This window comes from Bombina bombina, chromosome 2 (assembly GCF_027579735.1).
Source record: "Bombina bombina isolate aBomBom1 chromosome 2, aBomBom1.pri, whole genome shotgun sequence".
NCBI classification, from domain to species: domain Eukaryota; kingdom Metazoa; phylum Chordata; class Amphibia; order Anura; family Bombinatoridae; genus Bombina; species Bombina bombina.
In genome coordinates, this window is record NC_069500.1 from 1,174,854,226 (window position 1) to 1,174,872,618 (window position 18,393).

Genomic DNA, 18,393 nt, shown 5'->3' on the forward strand with positions numbered 1-18,393 from the left:
TCCCACGTCTGCATTCTTGCAGCTTCATTTGCTTTTTATCCACACCATTGCCAACAATGCACTTAAAATATCTCCATTGGTCATGTTGGTCTGAAAAAATAAATCCAAATGAATGAAGGGTGGGGGTGTTTGCAGAGAATGTGCAAATTTTCTAGGATTTTATCAAGAGTATAATTTAATGATCTATAACTTTAAATAAAGGATGAATGCCAATATCTACAAACTAATGTTTCTAATATTACACAAAACAAGTGATCTGCACATACAGCAATTCATGCCTCCCAACTATACCAGAACATGGTGGAATATTTATTACTAATAATCTGCTGCCTTGGGACTCATTTGTCACACCTTGCATTGTAGAAATTATAGGGACAATATACTCCAATCTTCACATAACTGCAAGTAATAGACACTACTATAAAGAAGAATATGTACAGACACTGATATAAAAATCCAGTATAAAACCTTTTAAAAACTTTTTACATACTCAGAAGTTCCCAGTTTAGCTCTGTTGATGAGGGTAGACTGGAACACCCACTGAAAGTGGCTGGGAAACAGGAAGAGCAGACACTCCCCATTCCCTGCATACGAAACACAACCAGGAGTCTGTAGACGTCAGTATACATCTACAACTTTGGGGCTTGGTTAGGAGTCTGAAAATCAGCACAATGTTATTTAAAAATAAGCAAAACTATATATTTTTTACAAAAACACTCACAGGTGGGTAATATAAATGGATCATCTACAAAACATTTATGCAAGGAAAAATCTAGTATACATTGTCCCTTTAAGCATTTTTCAGTTGTGCAGAAGTTGCAGAGAGCATTCTAGTCACCAAGCACTGTTAAACAAGCAAGCAGTTGTTGTTTTTTAACATTTTTTATTATTATTTTTATGCCAAGCTTTACTCCTAGCCACTCATTGTCATACCCACAGTATTTGGGTTCATTTAAAACATTGTTGGGAGGTTATTTAGATGCATTTTACGTACAAGCTTAATAACTCACACTATTATTTTTTTTATTGTAAACATTTGACAGACATTTTGAAAGTTTAAAATCCTTTTATATAGGAACTACTGGGAAAGTCTGCCCAGAGGGCAGTCTATTGTGGTGATGGAACCACCAAACCACCCTGCCATTTTCAGAAGGGCAGTCTATTGTGGTGATGAAACCACCCTGCCATTTTCGGAATCCATCTGGAGGCAGCGTAAGCTACATCCAGGTGTATTCCGAAAATGGTAGGGTGGTGAAAGAATCCACCTGGATGCAGTTTACCCCCTCTTTTGCTCTATCTCCCCCCTCTCTTTTGCTCTCTCTCCCCCTCTCTTTTGCTCTCTATCCCCCCTTTTTTTTGCTCTCTCTCCCCCCTCTCTTTTGCACGCTCTTCCCCCCCCCCCCTCTCTTTTGCTCTCTCTCTCCCCTCTCTTTTGCTCTCTCTCTCCCCCTCTATTTTGCTCTCTCTCTCCCCTCTATTTTGCTCTCTCTCTCTCCCCTCTCTTTTGCTCTCTCCCTCCCCCCTCTCTTTTGCTCTCTCTCCCCCCTCTCTTTTGCTCTCTCTCCCCCCTCTCTTTTGCTCTCTCTCCCCCCTCTCTTTTGCTCTCTCTCCCCCTTTCTCTTGCTCTTTCTCCCCTCTCTTTTTTTTTGCTCTCCCCTCTCTCTCTTTTGCTCTCTCTTGCTTTCTCTCCCCTTTCTTTTTTTTGCTCTCTTTTGCTCTCTCTCCCCCCTCTCTTTTGCTCTTTCTCCCCCCCTCTCTTTTGCTCTTTCTCTCCCCCTCTCTTTTGCTTTCTCTCTCTCCCCCTTTCTTTTGCACTCTCTCTCCCCCTCTTTTGCTCCCCCTCTTCTCCCTCTCTTTTGCTCTCCCTCTCCCCCCTCTCTTTTGCTGTCCCTCTCCCCTATCTTTTGCTCTCTCTCCCCCTCTCATTTGCACTCTCTCCCCCCCCCTCTCATTTGCTCTCTATCCCCCCTCTCATTTGCTCTCTCTCCCCAGCTCATTTTACAGCTGAGAGTTGGAGCTTCTGAAGCTCTCTCGTGCTGTGGTGCCTGCGAGCGCATCCAACATTCCTTTGAGGATGTGTGCGCTACTGCCGATGGTGACGGATGCGTTACAAACGCGATTAAAGTTATAGATAGTGCAGTTAAAAATATGCAACTAGATGTGCATATAACTTTGAAATAAAAAATAAAGAATACAAATAATGCCTCTTTTGGTATTTATTTGTTCTTTATAAATGATGATTGATACCCTGTACTCTGCCATACAGACCACACAGGTAGGTTGGTAGGCAAAAGCTTTATACTAAGCATTTCTTAATCCGAACACCACCTTAAAATATCACCTGTTTCCCTTTAACTGATAATGATAGCTCACTAGGCAACCCAACAAGTCTTGAGTTAGCAGGATGCCAGAATTATACACAAGTGTGCAATATCTCCGCTTGCATTCATGACAGTGCTCTGTAATTGGCTTGTGGATGCAGTTTATTTTATATTGGACATATCACATTCCTTTTCTGATTAAAGGGAACTGCTGGTAGAACTTTGTAACCTGTTATATGCCAAACAGTGCCTTAGTATACAGTGCTGCTGTGTATTACAGACTTCTTTTGTTACCAAGGGGGTTAAAATATCAGGACCAGCTGTCTGTTAACACTATTGTGTCAGCTTTATTTGACTGACAGAACAGCTTTACTGTTTTATGTTGCATTTCTGCCGCACTTAATATTAATCCTGCATTGTGTGATACAGGGCATAAATCAAACACTCACATTACTGTAAGCAAATTTCATGTGGGCGGAGTTTGATATAATTACCCATCTCCCAACAGGTGTTTATAAGATCTTTATTGAGTTTGCAGCTGGCTTTACAATTCTTTGTGCGTTCTCTTTTTTTAGCACAAAGGGTAGCAAATCAAGTTTGCAATGTCTGTGGGTTTTTACAGATTGTTCTGCCTCTGCATTTCAACTGCATTTGTTGTGCTGATGTTCCGGATCTCTGCATACCAATTTATAAATAATTAAAGAAAGCTATAAACTGCAACATAATGTTAAACTGTGTGATTTTATTGTTTCATACCAGTGTCTGCTGTATAAACTGCACTCCCTTCAGTTTCATTTTCTAATTATGTAATTGATTTAACTCTTTTTGCTCTTCCTTTTCCATTTATTTGCCCAAACAAAAAAAAGATATGCATGAGAAGCAAAAAAAAAAAAAACATTTTGTGAAACATAATAAAATGCTAAAACATACAAACAATTAAAATGAATATTTCATTACACCAACATAACATTTCTACATAAGTATAAACGCTGTGGTAAGGCTGTTTTATTCCACAGACATTTGGTGTAAATGTATATACTAGTCACATCTGACTGCATTGTTTCTTGTTCTTGGACATAACATTATTTGGTAAATATTAAAATACATAGTTTAATACATGGCTGCCACCAAAATAGATTTCTTAGTCACATTGGTTTGTCTAGAATTTTCACTGCTAGATACAAAATTTAGAAATCCTCCCTCCCCAAATGATTCTTACATTATTTTGCTTTGTTAGCCCCAACACAACATAGAACAATACAATGTAGAAACAATAGTTTCCTATTCCAATGTGGCAGAGAACCTTTTTAATATGTATACTGTGATGGAACAGTGACACTGCACATGCACAGTTTTACTATGCATGCACAGTGTGATGTTTTTATAAAGTCACAACCATATTTATAGAAAGGGATGGAACATTCAGTAATGCATGTGTTTGAATGATAAAGGACAAACTGATGAATAGGTAAAAACTACCTACAAGAAACCCTAACTACAAGATTTACTGACATAAAAGGAACTCTATCACTGATCTGTGTGTTATGGGCACAAAAGAGGTTAAACGTCTGCTCTGTATTATACTTGCATTTATAGGTAAAACTGCTGCTTTATGTTACTGCCACAAAATGTTTCTTACTGCTATTTGTATTACTGGCACAAAATATTATATAAATTATTATTATTATTACTGGAACAAAAGTGTTACATTGACAGTAAAACATTCTGGAGGGCTGCTACAGTTTTATCATAAAGATAGTTATTGTTGCCTGGAACACTTAAAAATTAAAAGTAAAAAAGTAAATTTTTGCACCCTGTGATTGCGTATTTATATACTGTACACAGGTACATCTGGCACTGAGCTTTTTTCTTTAGTTTTGTTGGTGGGTGGTACAGCCAATCAGATACTGTACATCCTGTTGCATATATAACACGCAGAGCATGCTCCTGCAGTTATGCTGTGTAGTGAAAGGCAATTGCCTATTAGGAAGCTGGTATGAGGTGCAAATGAATGTGTGTCTCAGAGTAGACCATACCTTTAAAGAGGTGGGATTTGTACGAGAAGAGAATAAAAGGGGGCATGACTCAATTGGAGGTGCACTTAACATACCCAAGAAAAATGTACATGCTGGTGTCTAACCATTCACCTCTGGAATCCCCTCACCACACGTCATACCACAATTTTCTTATGGTTAATTAACTCCTGAATACATAGACTCCTTTCTTTTCACAGCCATCACCTGAAAAGCAGCACCATTGGTTACCGTTTACACTCACCCCATTAATGGGATTCTATTAAAGGCCGCCAAATGCAAGTGGAATGTGTGATAAATGTTTTATGTATAGCAGCTAACGGAGGCCTACTAAAACCTTTATATTGCACCTTCTCCTGTGGGATGATCTTCATTTGGAGGCTAAGTTCCATAACAAGAATGACAAGCTGCCAGTCTCAGTGTGTGTCTTTCTACTTCCCAAGCCACTGATAGCTGTGTTCTAAACATGGGTTGCCATCTTGAAGTAAGAAAATTACTGGTTTATGTATTAATGTTTCAGTCATTTTTAAATATGTATATTTGTAATCAAAGCTATTCCCAATCAACAAATAATAAAGCATCAGATAAACAGGTTGAAAAAGACACTTTTATACCCAGAGTGGTATAAAATGGTTCTTATTTAGTGATTACCTGATTAATGAATAAACTAAAAGGTTCTTCAAAAATAAAATGATGTCAATAAGACTAAAGTGTCCTTCATTCCTGCAATCATGCAAGAAAAATAATCTGTAGTGCTGGTAGAAGAGATATGACTTGCGGCTGCAAAATGCAGAAATAATGTAGCTTCAAACACATAGATAATATAAATATACCTCTCAAATTGTACTAAAGGTAGCTTTAATTGGCAAGTCCACATAAATGAATTGTAGGTCAATAAAGGGTTAAGTGTGCATGGACATAAATGCAAACATTATACGGAGGGAATCCCTCTCTTTGCTTTGTCAAACACTTTACGGTGTAAGCAGCAGACAAGCACAGACAATAGGAGTAAACATAAGTGCATTTTCCATATCAGAGTTAAGTGCATTATATGTAGCATTGAGAGGAATCAGAGTAGGTGTAAGTGCATTTAGTATGGCAGAGAGGGTAATGTAATAGTTGGTCTCAGCGGAGAGGTTACGGAAAAAGTTTGCGAAGATGGGCCTTGAATCAAGAGTTTAAAATGGGAAAGATGATGTCTGGAACAGATAGCAAGAAGGAAGTGCTAAAGGCAAGGCAAATAAAGACATCAGCTTTAATGAGCAGAGCGGATGAAACTAGAAAAAGCTCACAATTAGGGGTTTAGTGAAACATTAGAGCTTAGTAGCTCTGAAGAACAATACTAATGTTTGTGTATTTAAAACAGTAATGTCCATAAAACTTCCCCATTGGAAATGGCTGATCGTGGCAAATATTTCTTAAAAATGGCTACTGGGTAGCTTCACATATATATAATGTTAACAGTTTCCATAATGAGGCATGCCTTTTTATTTGCTGCTTCGTGCATTTATTTGTTTTTTATGTAATTTACAAATGTAGATCTTGTAATTAGCAATATTAACGATGTATCATTGACCGAACACTAACACTGTTAATATTGTCATAATATGCAGATAGCCTCAAATGTAGGTGTTTATATTTATTCTATTTTACTTCACCTGAGCCTTTAATATAACAGGTATTATGTTAACATAACTTTTTACTTAGAAACCTTATATTTAGTACTCTATAAGAAAGGTTTTAGTATTCCATTAAAAAAAGTAAAATTACAAATAAATATATCCATAGCAGTATAAAACATTAAAATTTTAATACTATTTATTACAAACCTTTCCATCGAAAACGGTTGAAAAAACACACCTCTGGCTCACCACTGCCTGCAATTAAGGGGTTTGGAACTGATGTTCCACAAAACAGTTCCTCTTAACTTTTTATATAGATCAAATTACTGGTCACATACTGTATACCCAATAATATTTTGGATCGTCTGCATATTGATATGCTCCAGCAGTCAGCACATAGTACCTGTACAAATATACTTGGTGCTCTGACTATTCTTGACCTTGAATTTGCAATTAGGGAGTTTTCACAAAGCTACATACAGTATGTAGTACAGAGGGTGGTATTGGCGGGGTATTAATTTACTCCCACTACATGTTATTTTTCTTATTTAAAACCCCTCTCCTATCCTTAACATAAGTAATACATTTAAAAAATGGACTGCCTGGCAAATGTGTGGGTCTTTAGCTCTTAACATTGTTGAGATTCACAGCGGTAAAGTAATGAGTGGGGGTGCTTAACTCCTTCCATTCACCCCCCCCCCAAAACCACCACTGGTGCCAGTATTTGAAACAAGGAGGACAACCAAGAATCTGCACAAGTTCCCATCTAACACATTTTGGGCTAGGTTACAAGTGGAGCGCTAATTATAACTCGTGCTCACAAGCTAACTGCGATCGACTTTGGCTTTTTACAAGAGTCGGATGCTGTGCATATTACTTGCTTGGTAACCCAAAACTCGCTTGGTAACACAAACAAATTTTCACAAGTGCACTAACCTGACATGAAATATTAATATTTCACATTTCAATGTTCTTCACGTAGTAGAATATGTTCTATTTATTCATAAATACATATCTATATGATTATATATAGGTATAGATATATACAGATATATAGGAATATCTATTTAAAAATACTTAGAACATATTCTCCTATGTTAAGAACATTGGAATGTGAATTTTTTACAGTAAATACACAGTATAACAATTTGTTTAACAGGATAGGAAAGTCAAAATTAAACTTGCATGATTAAGATAGAGCATGATTCATTTTAAGACACTTTTAATACAATTCTATTTTCAAATGTGCTTCATTCTCTTAGTATCCCTTGGTGAAAAAGAATACACACATATCCTACATTAGTTGGAGCTAGCTGCTGATTGGTGCCTGCACACATTTGTATAAATATGAATATTGCATAAATATGCTTTTTCATGTTTTCATCTACTTGACTGCAAAGGGCACCAATGCACTTTTATATATATATATATATATATATATATATATATATATATATATATATATATATATATATATATATATATATATATATATATATATATATATATGTCTATATATGTATACATATGTTTTTATGTGTTTATATGTGTATATATGTCTGTAAGCACATATATACACATATAAATATATGAAACAAAATTTTGGCTACACAGAAAATGGCAAAATATTGCTGAAAAACGCATCTTATTATGTGAAATATGAAAGTTGCTCATAAAGCATTTAATCGTGATTAATGTTTGATTAGATGTTAGCTTTTATATACTTTTAGAGTCGATCTTTTGGTATCAGATCCCAGCAGAAGCGTCTGCTGTATGTTCCATTGGGGGAGCTGAAACAGGGGTTCAGTGAGCTGAGACACTGCAAATTCTCAGCAGGCGATGGATGATAAACACTTGCATGTGCTGATTCCTTTGTGAGTATATTTTGTGTGGCTGTCTGGTTATAAATTGAAAATGATCTAGTTTTATCTGCACTGGGATGCGCCCTTTCTCTTTTATCTTTTGAAACATATATACATATGTGACATGTATATGTATTTATCGCTATGTAAAAACCCTTTGCCTGCCTTTTTTTTTTTCTACCACCTGAGACCTCAATTCTTTGAGCCCTTTTAACTTTTTATTGCAAATTTTTAAAATTAAATTTATTAAAATGTGTTGTTATGAGTTTAACTGTTCTTTTAAATGTATTTTTTTTTTTTTTTTTAATTCGAGTAACAGTTAACCAGAGCACTGAGGTTGTGCTATCCTGATGTGTGTTTAATTAAATTGCGCTCAAGCGAACACGTTTACTTTCAACTTGTAAACACCCGTGATAAACCAGATATCGCTTGCACGCAACAGTTAGTGTGCCACTCGTAATCTAGCCCTTTGTAACTTGACAAATAAACCTGTTGAAGTCTTAAGCAATAACGTTTTCTTTGTGACAGTATACTTCTGCACGTCGATTTACTGAACTGTTTTATTCTCAAGACAAAAGAAATTACAGAGATAAAATGTTTCTAAAAGACTAAGCAAAGGTAGAGATATTTAAAAAGAAATTCATTTTTTTTAAAGAAATTGCATGCTAAAATATAAATGGATATCTTACAGATATAATATGGCCTTGTTCCAGAATTAAGTCAATGCAAAATAAAAAAAATAAAAAATGTTTAATCAATTCACCTCCTGTTACAAAATGCTTCTATTTTTCATTTTAATTTATTACAATATCAGATATTCATTTTAAATGTATAAGAAATCAGACTAGAAAATACTAAATATGTGAAGAACTCAAAAACAAGACAGCTCAAACTTAGATTGTCCATCGTTCACAAGATCTTGCTGCTCTCGAGCAGGACACAGCTGGTGCGACTGCCGTTCCTGATTGGATGAATGTCTGTGTCCTGCCCAGGTGCTGCAAGGCTTTTGTGAGGGTCAAAATCCAAAGTCACTAATGCAAACATCTGCATATTCTAACAGATTAGAGCATTTAAGTATATTATAACATTAGAATGTTCCTTTAGCATGATGTTCATTAGATGTCCATTATTTCCAGAAACCAAATGGCTGTGTGATTTGAGTTTTGAGTTCCATCTTTCACTCAACTGTCTTTAAGCCAGACAGTGCTAATGCACTGTAACAGAGATCTGTGGCAACCCAAGGGTTGCAGGTTCGATCCTAGCAAGATTCACTCAGCCTTCCATCCTTCCGATGTCTGTAAAATGATACCATTAATTTGGGTAATAATAATACCAGTTATCAGTGTCGCTATACAAGTATCTCATTATGATTCATTACTTTGAATGCTAGCAGCAGATCTATTTCTTACATTCACTATGTGCAAGTTCTCTGCATATGCACAATATATTGATGTTGGTTAGGGGAAAAGTGCTGGTTACTCATTGCCTTCCTATAATTTTTTGAGGAACCTGGAAGTACTGACAAGACTTATTATCACTAATTAGAAAGTGATGCAAGTGATACATACTGTATGTTCCCTATGATCCATTTTACCTGCTGGAGTGTATTCAATTCCATTTACAAATAGTTCCTTTACCTTTATTTTGTAATTTGAAACAGCAGATTGTACCTGTGAAAGTTACCACATTTACTGCAAATATGAATACTTTTGTATTGTCTAAAGAGAAACTATGTAAACAAGAATCATCAGAAGCCCAGTGGGGACTAGGAGTGACAGATATGAAAATGTTAATTTTCAATTTCTCTCTAAGGGCCATATGATCTAAAACACTCCACCCTGGCAAAATGATCTAAGAAGCCTCTACAGTACGGGAATGTCCCTCAAATAATTTTATAAAGGCAAACTTTAGCTTGAGAACTGTTTATCGAGCTATGTGGAGTTCTGGATATGAATGAAACACACATACATTGTAAATAATGCTGGAAAAAAGCCCTCGTTTTGTGTATTTTCTCACCATGCCATCGAGGCCCTTGGTATCAGACTTTGTGTATAGAGAAAAAGATAAGCTAAGAAAGCCTGTCTGTATAGATAAATAGATAAGATAATGATGTCTGTTCTTTCTGCAAGTTCAGATAATGTAAATGGGCTGTGTTTTCAATGAGCAAAAACAGCTATGTCATATACAAAAAAAACTTAAAGGAGTAATTTTCAATATTCTTGCCAGAGAGAAGAGCTTTAGATCATTGAGCCCTAAGATTTTCCCTACGGCAGTATTGGCGACAATTACTATGTTTAAACTCTGTATATTGTTTAGAAGTTTTTCATGTCATTTTAATGAAGCAGGAAAACTGTTACCACCCAAAAAAAAATGTAAAATTTAAACAAACAAAAAGCTGCACTTTGTCTTCTAGAACCTACAAACTACTTTAAACATCACACACCCAGTAGATTTTAACACCTTTTTTTGTGGATCAGATTTAGGGCTAGATTACAAGTTAATCGAAATCGAATTCGTCTGAGCGATACAGGGTTTATCGCAAAGGGTTTACGCTCATCGTAAACGCGATTGTGTGTAATCGCTATCACGATTTATTCTATGGTCAACTGTTTCGTGAAAATAAAAAATTGCATAAAACATTTCAAAACTGCATTACAAAGTACCGTTACACTCATAATAACACTATCTAATAAAAAAAATATATATATAAAAAAATATTGTACATAAGTTACAAAGGTTCAAAGATATGAGATCTCGGATGTTAGAAAAAGAAGCCACCAAAGGACATTAATATTGAGATACATACATATACATGTCTAAAGATGTAGATGTGTGTGTATATATATATATATATATATATATATATATATATATATATATATATATATATATATACTGTATATATGTATTTACCGACATATATACACATATTAACACATAAATATATATGTACACATATATAGACATACATATATATATATATATATATATATATATATATATATATATATATATATATATATATATATATATATATATATGTGTGTGTGTGTGCATTAGAGCCCTTTGCCATTAAGTAGATAATAACATTAAAAAACATATGTATTCAATATTCATATTTAATAAAGGTTTTAACTATGTATTTACTGTAAAATATTCACATTTCAATTGTGCAAAATACCTTCAGATATACTGTATGTAAAAATAGTGCAAATGAGAATATGCAATCGTGTTTCCGCAAGAATAAGATGTTTTTCCCCACTTTTTTTCCTCCATTGACTTCTATGGGGGAATATGTGAACACGCACAGAATATTCTAACTTCTAATTTTTGCACTAGTCAGGTTACCGCTAGAGTGAAACCAGTTTACTTTCAACTTGTAATACAAGCACAACTGGACTAGCACAAACATTTTAATAATTCTAGCGCAATTAGCGTTTTTGCAGAAGTGCAAAATACGGTTCCACTTGTAATATAGCCCTTAAGTGGCCTTTCTACACTACAAAGCAATTTGAATACTCCTGGCTGGCCGTCACTTGAATGCTTGTACATAAAGCAAACAAATTCAACCTTTATAATCTGACTGAAACTGCTCACAGTGGTAGAAAAAGAATAAAATATGGTCTAGCAAACAACAAAATGACCCTGTTGTAGTTATGTGTCTGAGAGCTGCACAGTGCTTCATCAGTTTTATGCAGGAGCAATATAAATATATTTGCTACAGGTGTAGCAACTCAAATCTCATAACATTTGACCAGCACAACTCTCCAAATTATATTATGTTTTGTTTATGTACAGATAAACTAGATGTATGACACGTAAACATATTAAGTTAGAAAAAAAAAATAACAAGCTAAAAACCTCTTTAATGTACAGTAAATTCACTGCCAGAAACAGTATTTGAAAGAAAAAGCAAAGCCAAAAATCTGCATGAGTTTCCATATAGTGTGGTTAGTAACTCGACAAATGAACTTGTTCCAGTTTGGAGCAATAAAAACATACAGACAACATATTTTTACTACATTGAGTTACTGAATGGTTCTATTCGCAAGACAAATTCTAGAGATTAATATATTTCTAAAATAAGCAGAAGTAGAAGAATTTTGAGTAACAATATTTTGGAACAAATTGCATACTGTAATATAAATGGATACAGTTCTGATATAATATGCAATTTATTTTATAATTCGAAATCAATGTAAAAGAATAATGTATTGTTTTAAAGGACCATTAATTACTGTAGCATTGCATAATCCACAAATGCACAATTAAAAGACAACAAAATAAATTTCAAAGATTGCCATTATTTCCCTGCTTACTGTATCATGTGACAGTCATCAGCCAATTACAGATCCATATGCTCAGTAGGAGCTAGTGCCTCCAAAAGTGTGCATATAAAACGACTGTGTAAAAAAAAAAATCTACTTAAATCTGGCCAATTGCAGCAAGGTCTTATTAGTATAGCTGCAACACTTCCTTTTGGAGCTGGCGCAAAATATAAATATTTCTTATTTCAGCTGTAAGACCCTTTAAATTATATTTATAAAACAACTATAACATTTTGGACTATTATAACAAAGAGAAATGCTAGAATGATTTAATAAAAATGCTAGAAGGATTTAATAGTTAAATGAAGTAAGTAAGAAGTCTTTTGAAAATCTGCAAACCACTTGGCAGGATGTAAGGTGTGACAAACTGGGTAAACACATTTTCCAACTATGCACATTTGTTTGTTCAAATGAAACTTTGATAACTGAACATGTCTATCCTTTCAGTTAACCTTTCCCAGCACCGACTATGGTACAAAAAGATGGTTTGCTGGGAATATCTTACTGATTTAGCAAAACAAAATAATTATAAATTCTAATGATATGAGAAAGCTATTATTCATATTTAATTGTTGTGACAAACAGTATCATGCATAGCCAAACTTCAGTAGCTTATCTGTGCGTTTTGTAAATCCAGCTTAACTTAAATAAGCTGATACAAGGCTGCTCTAGGGAGGTTTGGGTCTGGCCAAAGCTTAGTAACCTTAGGATTTGCTTCAGAGTTGCTGTTTTTTCTCTGCATCCACTGCATACCTCAAGAATTAGCATTCTGCATTTTACCACTCTGTGAAAGTGGGACTTTGCCAGCCATCCTCTATAAGACAGGTGTTCCAGCTTGGCACTGAGTTCTCTAACCCTTTATCTGCTAAAGGCATTTGGCTCTCACAGACTATAATATGAAATAACTTAAAGCTTTAGGGAATAGGGATCATTTTAAAAAGTTATGGAGCAGAGCAAGTTAATCTATCTGTAATGTATTTTGCAGGAAAATATGTTCATAACACGTGAAAGGAACTTAATTGCAACCAGAACACCCAAAAATATTTCTTTATTTACTGAAATAGTTTCCATGCAAGCAGACAACTGAGAAATAAAATACATAGAGAAATATTTTATATTTAGTTTTTGTATTATTTATTATAATTATTATTTTGATTTTGCAAGAAGTCATAAATATTTTGTGGACCATCATCCCTCGTGCAATAAGTCCCAAAAGCTGTAAAGACACAAATATGCTGAATCAGGTTTATTGATATTTACTAGAAGGAAAAAGGGAAAAAAACAGTTTTACCAATGAGACAGTGTCTGATAGTCTTATTCTACTCTTTGAACTATTTATTTATGTAGAGTGTATTAATTATTGATCAGTCTTGGGCTAGCTAAAAGAAAAATCTTTCTACAGATTATATCTCTATTTAAAACCAAATCATTAAAGAACTTCTTTAAAAGAGGCATTTCAAGACGATTGTTCAAAAGAAAACCTAACTATATAATATTTATGTTTATTTTGATGCATATTTTTTATTTTCTACAAAGCGGATCGTTAAAAGGGTTAGCCTTTGAAACTACTAGAACAGTTCAGTTTTTCTTCAACTGCTTCATCAAAATTACCTCATATTTATTTATGTCCTATATTTGGCAAACAGTAAGCAAAAAATATATATATCAGTGAGTGGCAAAGAGTGAAAGGAGTGTAGAGGAATAATATGATACACATAATCATGTCTAAAACCGGTAAAAGGCACAGTTTTCCTAAGATTTTATGACTGAGTTTACATTGTGAGTGTAAAATCTCAGTGGCAAAAACATAATTTATGCTTACCAGATAAATTCCTTTCCTTCCTGGCAGGGAGAGTCCACAACTTTATTCCTTATTGTTCGGAAATACAACACCTGGCCACCAGGAGGAGGTAAAGACACCCCAGCCGAAGGCTTAAATATTACTCCAACTTTCCCCTATCCCCCAGTCATTCTACCGAAGAAACAAGGAAAAGTAGGAGAAACATCAGGGTATAAAGGTGCCAGTAGAAATAATATAAAAAAAGGGAGCCGCCCATCAAAACATAAATTACAGGCGGGGTCGTGGACTCTACCCACCAGGAAGGAAAGGAATTTATCTGATAAGCATAAATTATGTTTTCCTTCCATAAGAAAGGAAATTAATTTATCTGGTAAGCATAAATTATGTTTTCCTTCCATAAGGCAGGGAGAGTCCACAATTTCATTCCTTACTGTTCAAAAAACTATACCCAAGCTCCAGAGGACACTGAATAATTAACGGAACAGAAAAAAGAGGCGGACCCTATTCTGAGGGCACCACAGCCTGTAAAACCTTTCTCCCGAAAGCTGCTTCAGCTGAAGCAAACACATCAAACTTGTAAAATTTAGAAAGTGTGTATCTGATCCATTAAGGTTTCATTCTTAAAAGCCCAAGAGGAAGCCACTGCTCTAGTGGAATGAGCCATTATCCTCCGAGGAGGCTGTTATTCCGCTGTCTCAAAAGCTAAGTGGATGACACTCCTCAACCGGAAAGATAGGGAAGTCGTAGTAGCCTTCTGCCCCTTACGCTTCCCCGTATAGATGACAAACAAAGAGGAAGATTGTCTGAATTCCTTATTAGCCTGAAGATAGAACTTCAAGGCATTAACCAAATCTAGATTGGGAAGCAAACATTCCTTTGCTGAAGAAGGATTAGGACACAAGGAAGGAACAACTATTTCTTGATTAATTAGGGAGGAATCCTAGTTTAGTGCGTAAAACTGCCTTATCAGCATGAAAAACCAGATAAGGGGGGGTCACATTGCAAAGCAGAAATCTCAGTAACTCTGCGCGCAGAAGCAATAGCCAACAAAAAAGAACCTTCCAAGATAACAATTTAATGTCAACAGAATGCATAGGCTCAAACGGAGCCTGCTGCAAAACACTAAGAACAAGATTGAGGCTCCAATGCGGAGCCTCAGATCTAAACACAGGTGTGATCCTAGCCAGAGCCTTAACAAACGACTGCACATCCGATATCTGTCCCTTCAGGGAACTAGCAGATAAACCCTTCTCCAGTCCATCTGGAGAAAGGCTAAAATTCTGGCCACCTTAACCTTATGCCAGGAAAAGCCATGCTCTTCACACCAGTACAAGTAAGTCCTCCACACCTTATGGTAGATACGATGAGTAATTGCCTTCCGAGCTTGAACCAGAGTGTCAATAACACTCTCAGAGAACCCTCTCATGGCTCAGCCTCAGAGAATATAGATTTTTATTTTGATACCCTGTATCTGCAGATCTCTGCGACAAGGTAACCTCCACTGAGGAGATGAGGACATCCAAACCAGATCCGCAAACCATGTCCTTCGCGGCCACAACGGAGCAATCAGAATCACTGATGCTCGCTCCTGCTTGATATGCGAGCCACCACACGAGGGAGAAGCGGTAATGGAGGAAAAATATATATGTCTGAACCTCCATGGAACTGAAAGGGCATCAATAGCCAAGCTTAAAGGGACACTGAACCCAGTTTTTTTTTTTCTTTCGTGATTCAGATAGAGCATGAAATTTTAAGCAACTTTCTAATTTACTCCTAGGGGGATATTTATCAAAGGTCTGGCGGACCTGATCTGACAGTGCGGATCAGGTCCACCAGACCTCGCTGAATGCGGAAAGCAATATGCTCTCCGTATTCAGCATTGCACCAGCAGCTCTTGTGAGCTGCTGGTGCAACGCCGCCCCCTGCAGATTCGCGCAGTGATTTCTGTCCGCCTCCTCAGAGCAGGCGAACAGGTTATGTAGCAGTGGTCCGGTCCGGAGCTTGATAAATGGGCCCCCTATTATCAAATTTTCTTTATTCTCTTGGTATCTTTATTTGAAATGCAAGAATTTAAGTTTAGATGCCGGCCCATTTTTGGTGAACAACCTGGGTTGTCCTTGCTGATTGGTGGATAAATTCATCCACCAATAAAAAAAGTGCTGTCCAGAGTACTGAACTAAGAAAAAAGCTTAGATGCCTTCTTTTTCAAATAAAGATAGCATGAGAATGAAGAAAAATTGATAATAGGAGTAAATTAGAAAGTTGCTTAAAATTGCATGCTCTATCTGATTCACGAAAGAAAAAATTTGGGTTCAGTGTCCCTTCAACTGCTCATCATTACTATGATTTAAGCTAACTCGCCTCTGCAGAAATTTTATGGGCCAGCAAGTGATCACAAGCAACAGCTTGTATATATGTTATATAGTATATGATAAACTGTAACTTATAGTACCTGCAGACTAAGTAAGCGGACGGGTACATTGACAACATTACAACATTTTAGTCGGAGCAACCTATGTATAACTATGTGCTATCTTATATTAACAGAGTAATTTATACTTACTAGCATCCCATATAAACATTCCACTATCTCTAGGATTAGAGCCAGGACGTTGCAACAAGAACTACTTAGGGAGTTATTGCTTATAAGTAGCTTGGAATACGTTCTTAGCAGATTGTAACTTTCATGTAATTCACTCCTTATTAATAATACCAACACAATCATAATCTACTACCGCCACTGATATTGGCGTATTTTACCTTTACCTATCATCTAGCGAATATTAGCTGCTGATATATCATTTAGACTAATATGTAACTATCAGTACCATTTTTGGTGAACCGCAGTACATAAGTATATTACATATATGTTGTATTTGGCTTAAAGTCTGCATTATTTCTACATACCAGGTGTTCCCTTTGGATGTCAGAGAGTGCTTGGTAAAGTGCGGATTATTATAACATATCTATCTACAACACGGAATTAGTATACTCAGTGTCATTTTTGATGGGAATCTTGTAGATTCCTATATCTGCAGCCGCTCTCCTCAATCCACTTTACTTACCATAGTAGCTTCATTCAGCTATATTTGAAATACCTGTCACTTTGATCAATGATATGCTCCTTAGTGTGTTTTTAACTTTGTATTTTCTATTTTATAGTGTATCTACGAGTTGTAATTGTCCATACAAGACTCAAGTAATTTCCTCTTGTTGCCTTATTCCTGTTAAGTAAGTTATTTGATTAACCACCATATTAACCCCATGAGTGCTTTACATGTAGTCTTTTTTCATCTGTGGGCTTCTTTGCCTCTCTTGAATGTTTTTGCAAATGTAAACCACTACATAGCACCTTAATATCCTGCTACTAATTACAGTGACATAGTTCACTTATTATTGGGAAACGCAGGGGTGAATTACACTCTTGTTAGTAGTGTCATTGGTCCCCTTTTTGTTCTTTCATCTATCAGTTCTGCCTGAGGATCCCTCGACCTCAACCCATACCTGGGTTGCTTGGTATTGAGGCTGGATGCCATGAGATCTATCTCCGGTGTCTCCCACTCACTGCATTTCTCTGCAAACACCTCGGGTGGAGAGATCATTCCCCTGGGTAAAAGGATTGTCTGCTTCCCAGTTGTCCACACCCGGAATGTGGATCACTGACAGCGTACATCTGTGAGTCTCCGCCCACTTTAGTATCTGAGATACTTCTCTCATCGCCAAGGAACTTCTCGTTCCCCCCTGATGGTTGATGTAGGCAACCAAGGTTATATTGTCTGATTGGAATCTGATAAACTGGGATGAACCTAGAAAGGGCCAAGCCTTCAAGGCATTGAAGATTGCCCGGAGTTCCAAAATATTCATCGGAAGAGAAGATTCCTTCTGAGTCCACAGACATTGTGCCTTCTTGGCACCCAGATGGATCCCCAGCCGGAAAGGCTTGCGTCCGTAGTCACAATCTCCCAGGACGGTCTCAAGAAGCACGTGCCTTGGGACAGATTATCTGGACAGAGCCACCAGGAGATCGAGTCTCTCAACTGATTGTTCAGCACAATCTGTTGAGACAGATCTGAATGGTCGCCATTCCATGGTCTCAGTAGGCATAGTTGTAAGGGTCTGAGATAGAATCTGGCAAAAAGAATGATGTCCATACAGGACACCATGAATCTGATCACCTCCATACACTGAGCCACTGAGGGTTTCGAGGAGGTCTGGAGGGCAAGACATGCAGAAGTTAGCTTGCCACATCTCTGATTTGTGTGAAATATTCTCATGGATATGGAGTCTATTATTGTTCCATCCATGTGATCGAAGAAGATTGAGAAGGGACTCTGTATGTTTTCCCGCTAGATGAAAAGATTGTGCCTGTACCAAGATATCGTCCAGGTAAGGCGCTACTGCTATACCATGTGTTCTGGTAACAGCT